Raw genomic sequence first — 9,557 nt, 5'->3', positions numbered from 1 at the left:
AATTATATACAAAGTAGCTTCAAGTAGTTGTACTTGCAGATAATCTTAAAGAGAAGAAAGTTGTCCTTATCCTAAGACCTTCTGCAATAATTATTCAAGAAACTAAGACACTATTTGACTAAATTAAGATACTAAAAAACTATTTGACACTGCAAGTGAAAGAGGCTCTTTTGATTATTATATATATAACTTTATTGGAAATGCTGTTAGAAAAAGATTTGTTTAAAAAACAGAAATGAGAAAAAAATTGTTACTCCTCAAATATTGATGACAATGTCACGTCAGGAAGAATTTTCAGTAAAACTGAAGGATTTTTATATGAAAATGTTAGAATGTGGAACAATCATATTGGATTCTTCATTGATAGGGTTCAATTGAAGAAACTGCAGGTCTACAAATGCCATAAAAACAAGACCTTTCTGGCAATTTGGACACATCTCATGCTTCATAGACAACCATTTGTATTGAAAAATCTGACTAAAGATTTATCATTTTAGAAGATATTACAGGAGTAATCAGGCTTAGTTTAAAAAAAAAGTCAATTTAAAAGGAAGGTTTTTTGCAAAGCTATATGGCAACCTATAAGACAGAGCTACTTAAACTTTTTCCGCTTGTGATCCTTTTTTGCCCGAGAAATTTTTACATGACACTGGTTATGTAGGTATATAAAATGGGTATACAAATCAAACATTTACTGATAACAAACCATCATTTTGCAACCACATTCATATGTGCAACCACATCTTATAGAAGATCCCATATGGGTTTGTGACCCACAGTTTAAAAGCTGGGATATAAGGTACTTCTATAATATTCTAAGAAATGATGGTTTTCTTTTACCAAAGTACTCTGACAGGTCTTTAAAGACAAAGAAGAAATTACCAATTTTTTTTGCCAGGGATCATGAGGCAAATTCAATTTTACATAAAAATTCCTTCTTGAAACTTGCATATTTATTGGATATTTTAGAAAATTTTAGTGTTCCAAATAAAAGTGAGTATTCTAAATAAATCAGTCCAAGACTTTTTTTTTCATAAGCATGAGATTATGACTATGGAACATTGGATATACTGTCAGACCCAGTTGATGTATTAGTTATTTTTCCTTTTTTTCCCTTTTTTTAATTTTTTCAGTAGAAAACCTGGCTTTATGAAGAGTGGATGGGAGAATCATGCATATGAAAATGAAGATGATGTCAAAATAAATGATATCAATAAAAATTAAATATTTTAAAATGATTGATACAAATTCAGCTTCTGACCTGGAAAGATAAAAATAACTTTAAAAATCTGGAACTGTAAGTAATAAATTTATTAAAAATATTTTCCCAATGTAAGAAAAAAATACCTCTGAAAATTATGTGGATTATAAAGACCGGCACAGGAAATGGCAAATCTTTGTCAAGAAAACTCCAAATGAGGTCATAAAGAGTCAGATATATCTGAAACAAGACTGAACAACAAAAAATTAATTATTTGACCACTCTATGCAAGAAATGTGCTTTAAACCTCTTACTACTGTAAATGGAAGAACTATGTGCTAAACTGCAAAAAAGATCTACCTTCCCTATTCCTACCACTCCCATTGCTGAATGAATCCAGGGCCCAGATGAATTCAACTCTCCTTCTTCACCTCTCCACTCCTACCTCAGGACCTTTTCCTTTTAAATCAGCAGAGAAAAGGGCAAAGAGAAAGAGGGGTGTGTCCAATGCTCTTCAATCCCTATCTCTAGCTGATTGTGCTATCAATCATTTATAACTGGCTTAATATTGATTGCCAATTCAACTAGCTAATAACAGAGAATTTCTATCTTATGCCACTGAATCAATATTAAAAGTGCCAGGTGATCTGCAGTAGTAGAACTCCACAGTTTAATCAAAAGATGTTTGACCTCATCTAGAAGACCACTATTTAGTGGATAATTTGGGCATGGGGCCACTTGTACCTGAGCCCTTAGTATCTCCAAATGTTTTATAAGACTACTGTCCTGTAGTTAAGTCAATGTTTTGACTGACTTCTTCTTATACATTTATCATATTCTAATTTGAATCACTTATTTATGTGCATGTTTAATCAAGTCTACTAAACAGACTGTAGAGAGAACTTGCCATCGTTAATATAATTCTAAACTTGAAGTTAGGAAGACAGATTCAAATCTGTCTATCTACCACACACAGTGTGACTATGGGCAAGCTATTTAACCACTATGTTCTTCAGGCAACTACCTAGGTTTACCTAGTTATATCCCTTCATTTTTGTCTTTTCATCCTAGGAGATATTTATCTATGTCCTCCCCCACAGGGATTCTGCTTAATGTGCTAGAGACCTTCTTCTAAATCTCTTAGCAATCTATACCATTATTGCTGGATTCATCTATGTAATTGATCCATCTTCATTACAAGTAGCTTCTCTTTCATGATACCCTTTAATGCTTCTAACTGGTATATGGTTCATGGGTTCCAGTTATATAAAGAGGGATGTGTGCACTAGCATAGTGCTGAAGGATTTGTACTCTGGGATGATGAAGCAAACCCTTAGTCCCCATTGACTTGTGCATTCAGATGGTGAAGCAATCTCCTTATTGGTCCCTTGGTCCCTGTGACAGATGCAAGAAGCAGAGCTGAGCCAAAAAGGATCAACCACTCAGAAGGATGAATGAATAAGAAATGAATGAAAAAAAATATCATTTATTAAATATTTACTCTGTCAGGCAAGGTTCTAAGTGCAGAGGATACAAATAGAAACAAGATAGTTCTTGCTTTCAAGATCACAGTCTTAATAGTGTTGGGGACAGGAGGATTTAGAGGGATATAACACACACACACACACACACACACACACACACACACACACACATTCAGACACTGAGGCAGATGGAAAGGTCTAGAGATTCTATAGTTGCAGTGGAGAGGCTCTAAAAATCTTTGGAGTTATGGGATTATCAACAATTCAAATGAAAGAGATCTTCAGGTGGGGAGGGCAGGGAAAATGATAATGACAAATAGTCCTCCACTTGAGTAATCAGAGAGTCAACAAATATTTACGATACACTTACTGTATGCTAGTAGTATATAGCATCTGGTTCTTTTTTTCTGGTTTGTGTGTATGGGTCTACCCCCTATTTCCTCCCCTTCCCCAACACAGGTAGCTAAACAGCAGTCCTGAAATAGATGTTTTCTAATCATGAGAAGAACTTCATAAGTTCTAGAGGTTGGGGAATGAATGGGTCTGTGTCTTGGTTATCAAAAAAGAAAATGCTCTCTGAAACAATTTCTTAAGGTTTGAGCCCAAGTCATTCCCTGGCTTACAATGGACATTGAAAGAAGTGCTCAAATCATGTTTTAATATTTTCAATAATAGTCTTGTAGGAGAGTATAAAAGAAGTAATGGATTATTGTTTAGTATTTTTAGTATTTGATGATGCATGCTTATTTTGTTTGTTTTAAGCCTTTTTGTTTTTTGTTTTTTGTTTTTGTTTTAAGCATTTCTCTTCTGGTAAAAGAAATAATTGTCCTATTACCTGATGTCTATGTACATTGATTACTTTTCCAAAAAGAACTGAATGAGTACATATCAGAGAGACCCTTAATGTGACTGATAGTTGAGTTTTAAGGGATTTTTCTGGGATCCTCAAGATAGGAGCAAAATTATCCAGAAAGTAAGAGTAGAGCACTTTTTTATATGTCAGGTTCCAGGCAGTTTGAATTTTTATGTATCTGTGAGCCCAGAGCTAAGAGGCACAATAATTACAAAACACATATGACGAGATCCTCTATGAACTCCTATTTGCGCATTACATCCTATTGATTGCATATGTCCCAAAACATTGCAGAACATCCTAAATGAGTGGGTGTTTAATAATGAATGAATGAACCAATAGTTCTTTGTAAGGCACAGCCTTGTAGAGACCAATAATTGTTTCAAAACAGAACTATTAAAATAAAACCCTGATGAATGAATTAATAATTATTCTACATTCTTTGACATTAGCCAAAATTTAGCAGTTAGCCAACATAGCTACCTAGCTAGTGAGATAAATAGATATTATTTTTATGTATAATGAAGCATTGCCTTCTTCTTTATCTAATCTTCCTGAGTAAGCGTCTTTCTAGCCTTTCATTTGAGTTAAGCAAGCTATTGAATACTTATACTCTAAGGAACTCAGGCTGCTTTACAAAACAATTACCTCGATAATCCTCCCCAAATCCAGCAAGGTAAGTAGGGATACAATTGTTAAGGGGGAGGAAAAAAGGAAATTATATGAACTCGGTATTTAGTTGAAGTTTTATCTGTTAAGGTAGCCTTAAGTTATACATTCCATTCTGCCCTGAGGATGGAAAAAAAAACGGTGCTCTTAAACAAGACTAACAAAGAAAATAAAAGGATTTAGGAGATTTTCATGAAAAATACCCTGTTTCTATTTATCCAAAGTTCAAATAGTAAGATGATTAACTGAAAAGCTGCAGCTGACCATAACTCTCTTGGGTATATTTAGGCCAGCAGATGATTTTATGGAAATCAGAATTCAAACTATTTAGGTCCTTGTTTATTAATCTCAACATTTTAAATTACAGCTGGAGGAAGGCAGGCATATTTTAGCTAGCCAGCCCTGAAAACCTTTCTTGACAGGCATCCTTGCCAGCGGGAGGGGAAATCGTTGCCTAGCACTGAGATTATCCAAGAGCAGATCAACCCATAAAGGCAGGAAACACTGAAAGGCAAAGCTGCCAGGGTGCATTGAAAACCTCCTGCTGGAAGCAATGTTATCAATTAAATGACTGCTTCCTTAAGGGGATCGATCCAAGTTAAAGAAAAAAATGCTTTTGCTTCTGCTTATGTAATTGACCAGGAAGCATGCTAAAGAAATGCATGCAATTGGCCAAGAAGCATGCTAACAAGCAAGAGAGCAAGCAACATATTCTGTGGCTATATAAGTCCTTATCTGCTCCAATGAAAAACTAAACAAATATTTTTTTAATAGGCATCTTGCCCTTTAGACTCACTTGAGTTCTGAATAGAAAAAAGAAGTAACTTTAAACTAGGGTATCTCACTTCTTTAATTGAAATTAATTCACATTGTAAATCAATCAACAACCATTTATTATTAAGTGCCTTCTTGGGAAGTATATTTCAAGGAAATAGCAAATTCATAAATAAGTATATACACAATAAATTGAAGATAATTTTTTTGAAGGGGAAAGGGATACCAGGAAAGGTTTCAGATAGAATATGATATTGAGTAGAGTTTTGAAAGAAAAGGAGGTATTTTAAGAAACAATAAATTAAACAGTTCTTTTCCTGGAGAAATCTACCCTTCAATACCATACATGTATGTATATATCAAATATAGACAAAGTATATATAAGATTGATTGTTGTTTGTTGTCCTTTTGAAATGTTGGAGAAACTGAGCAAGACAGAGATTAGAGACTATTTAATAATTTATTAAATGGAGAGGTTTACTGGGACCAATGGATCCATGTTTGGTCCCAGGATGAATGAAACTATGGTCTCCAAGAATTCAGCAAACAATGTGAATTCTCAGTGACATATATACTTGTGGTTCAGATGCAAGGGGTAGATTGAAGCAGAGGCAGAGTCAGGGTGCTGAGAGTGGGAACAGGATTCTGACAAGGTGGGATGAACCTCTGGAGAAGGGATGACATAATTAGGGGGAGGTACCCTGGACATGGGGAGAGGCAACTTGATAATTCAGTATCTGATATTCTAATAGCTTGGGATGGGGAGAGGCATTCTGATGTTCTATCAAGTATTCTGAGAAAGAGGGAGGGGAGGTTTTGTAGAACTGAGAACCAGGGAAACCATGGCAGGACTGAGTCAAGATAATTAGGGAAACTGAGTCAGGACAATAAGAGAACTATGGCATAACACTTTGTGCTGCAAGAGGACCAAAATGACATCAGTAGGTAAGGGTCAAGGTATAGTGTGTCTGCTTATGGCCATTCAGATCAATCTATCACCAAGTTTTCATATGGATAATTTTGCCCTATCTGTGTTAAAATTTTCTGGGCTTGTATTAAAAATGCAAAATAGTTTCATATGGGAGCATTAAAGGCTGAATGAATAATGAAATATAATAAATTCCATTGGGTAGGGCTCCAAGTGATCCCTCCTTCCTCAAATTTTTCAAGAACACTATGTTCAGTTTTCTCTATTCTCCATCCATCAGCGAATAATATTTATCTTAGGATATGTTGCATTCCTACCAAACCACATTGCTCCCACGTTAGGTCCTGAGTTTGTTGAAGGCATGAAATATGCTGCTCTATAAATAGAGCCTGAGTTTAATGCATAAATGACTGCAAACCACCTAACTCACAGTGAACTGTCCATCTCAAACTGGATACTCTGGCTGAGATGCTCTGGAACTACAGAGGACCTACATGATTGCAACAGGGAGCCTTTGTATTGCTGATTAACTCTGGGGTTATCAGGAAGAGATTTGTCCTTGCCATAATTCCTTGCATTTTTCTAGCTTTATTTTGTTTTTTATTTGATAATTATTTTGGTATTTATTTACTTCACATAAGGTTGGTCAAAATTATGGTGCTAAGACCTTCCAGATATCTAGAGGAAGGTAATTCAATGATTTGAATATTCAGAAGAGAGAGAGTGTGGAATGTTGAACCATAGTTCCCTTTTAATGTCCTGACCCAGTTTCCCTAATTGTCCTACCTCAGTTACTCTGCCTCAAGCTATAACCCTTCTCTCCTAATCTTTTAGAATGTTTGATGGGATAAAGGTCTTATATCTTAGACATCATTAGAATATCAGGTGCCTCTCCCCATTGGTGCTTCCCTCCATTATGTCATCCCCATCTCAGGTGCCTTCCCCCATTATGTCATTGTTCTTGTTACCCTATAAAAAGAATTGTTGTATCCAAGACTGGTTGCTACATTCTTGGAGATGATAATCACATTCAACCCTGGGACCAAATCATAGATCCATTTGGTCCAGTAAATCTCTCCCTTTCAAATAAAACATTAAAAACTCTCTAATCTCTATCTAGCCTCAGTATCTCCGGCATTACACTAGGACCTGGCATTGTGCTCTCTATATAATCAACCATTCTAATAAATGTTTACTGGATTGAATTAAATTTACCTTTTTTCCAGAGACAAAGGAAACCCAAGTTCATCACTTCCAAATCCAGTCAACACAATTTTCTTGCCCTATTCTTTTGAAAAATAGGGTATTAGCATAATTTAAAATATTTTAATGCAATTTTACATTTGCATTCCCCTGGCATGTATGCTGAGCTACTTTTTTCCCTTAAAACATATTGAAGCTGTCCTCAAAACTTAATTGGCACAGGGAACTAAAGGTTCAGAAGATAGACAACTGCTTTTTTTTTTTTTTTAATGTCAAAAAGCCAGAAGGAACTCTAGCTCGTGATTCCAGCTTTTCCTGATTCCTTGGCCATCATACCACCATGAACAAATCACAGGCAGAGGAGCTGACTTAAATAAATCAATACATTTTTCTCTTTAAATATCCTTCTTAAATTTATTTCCCAGGCTCTGAAGAAGCAAATCTTTAGTTAACTGTTAGATGGACTGCAAGTACTTCCTTTTGTTTCCACCTCAAACTTAAGTTTCCAAAGGATTGACTTAGTCAGCTCTGGACTGTAGCACTATTTTTAATGTGAAATCAATTTGATTTTTAATTATAATATTTTTCTAAATGATTAGGAAATAACTACTGTATAATACTCCATCAAAAGTAGTTGAATGGTATTATTTATATGTTTGCTGAGATGAAGATCAAACAACGATATCACCTTAAACACATATCCAGTCCTTAAAATTTCTCTACTTCATCACCCATTCTCTCCTTCTTTCTTCATAGGTCAGGAAGGATAGGGTTACTTCTTCTTTAGAATAATACATTTTCCCCCTTCCCCCTCTTCTAGGGACTTACTTTAGCAATCAATTGCTTTCTCTTTGACCACTCTCTACTGAGAACTTACTATCTGCCTACACACATTAGCTTATCTCCTTTATCCTAAAAAATTCATTAGCCATCCTACACAAACCTGTTAACATGCATAAATGAAGAAAAATTATTAAAAACTAATTATGTGGCCGGTATTGGAGAAACATAAAAAAGCAAGAGAGCCTATGAGAGCTTACATTTTAATATCAGCCAACACTTCTTAGGGAGTTGTGATCAGGCATGTGTTTTGGTCTGAGAAATTATAGATATGATGAATTCAGTCACAGGGAAATGAGCAAATGCTTGACATTCTTTCTCAGAATATTCATGTTGATTTGATTACTATTCTTGATGCAAAAAAATAGAAAACAAGGATAGGGAAGGGAAGAGGAAAATGTCCATATGTGATAGCATGATAGTAAGGAGGTCATAGCATATTCTAAAGGATATAGAAGTTCCTGGATATGGTGAGATTTCAACTGTCAGAAGCTCAAGTCCTGGGAGGTGAAAGGTTAGAAGAGGAAGAGAACTAGGAAGAAAAGAAAGAGAAAAAGGAAGAGGAATAGGAAGAGTAGAAGGAAAATGGTAACAGAGCACCTGTAATGTTTAAGGGTACCTAGAAGTTTCTTAATATGTGGAAGAGAGAAAGTGTGTGACAGCAATTGTTCATGTTCAGAAAAAGAGGAGGAGGAGGAAGGAAAGGAAGAAAAAGAAGGGGAGGCAGAGAAAAAGGAGGAACAAAGAACCTAGTACCAGCATACTGAAAGGGAATGTAATTTGGAATGTTTAGGGGTACCTAGAAATGGTGATGTTTCTCCATATGGGGAAGGATGACCATTTGGCAGCAACTTTGCATGTTCCAACTTTTCCCCCTCAGAATTCAGGTCTATTTGGTATTGTTCTGCTTCTTAGGATATTGAAGAGAAAAGAGCCCTCCTTCTTCATTGCCAAAAGCCTGGAAAACATATTCTACATTCATGGTTTTTATGTCCTTGACCTTTCTCCAATGCCTTAAAAACCCAGCTTTTATTCCTCCCATTCTAGCAAAATAATTTTCTCAAAAAACATTAATAACCTCCTCATTACCAAATCCTAAGGTTTTATTTTTGCCCTCATTCTTCTTAACCTTTCTCTTTTCTTTTTATTTATTTATTTATTTATTTAATTTTTTGTCCTCAGAGGACGTATCAGATATTAAACTGATAAGAACAGATACTACACTTGATCTTAGCCAAAAGGCCAAGAAGCGATCACCTTTCTCTTTTCTTAACACCACTGACTACCTTGTCCTTTTGAATGCACAGATGGGACCACAAACCATTATGTGCAGCTCCTATAATACATTTAAGTTCAATGCTCCCACAAACCCTCATCATTCTTGTTAAAAGAATATATTCAACAATGAATTGAGATGATAGGACAGAGATGATATATATAGGAAGATGTGTCCTTCAAATGTACCACAGTTCTCTTTAAATCACTCTGGTACCAGGACTTTGCTTTGAACATCAAGCAGGATGAAGGAAGTCATCATCTGCTCTGTATCCAAGCAGTTAGTCTCACCTTACCAACTCCCACACTTCCTATCTCTTGCTCAGAGAC

The 9,557-nt window shown here is 35.4% G+C and overlaps 1 pseudogene; it reads right to left on the bottom strand.

Annotated features, from left to right (window-relative positions):
• Positions 1-9,102: 9,102 nt before the first annotated feature.
• LOC127563697 (uncharacterized) lies at positions 9,103-9,206 on the bottom strand (annotated as a pseudogene).
• Positions 9,207-9,557: the final 351 nt, after the last annotated feature.

The sequence above is a fragment of the Antechinus flavipes genome, chromosome 4 (genome assembly GCF_016432865.1).
Source record: "Antechinus flavipes isolate AdamAnt ecotype Samford, QLD, Australia chromosome 4, AdamAnt_v2, whole genome shotgun sequence".
Lineage (NCBI taxonomy): Eukaryota > Metazoa > Chordata > Mammalia > Dasyuromorphia > Dasyuridae > Antechinus > Antechinus flavipes.
This window is presented reverse-complemented; position numbering and strand designations above follow the sequence as displayed.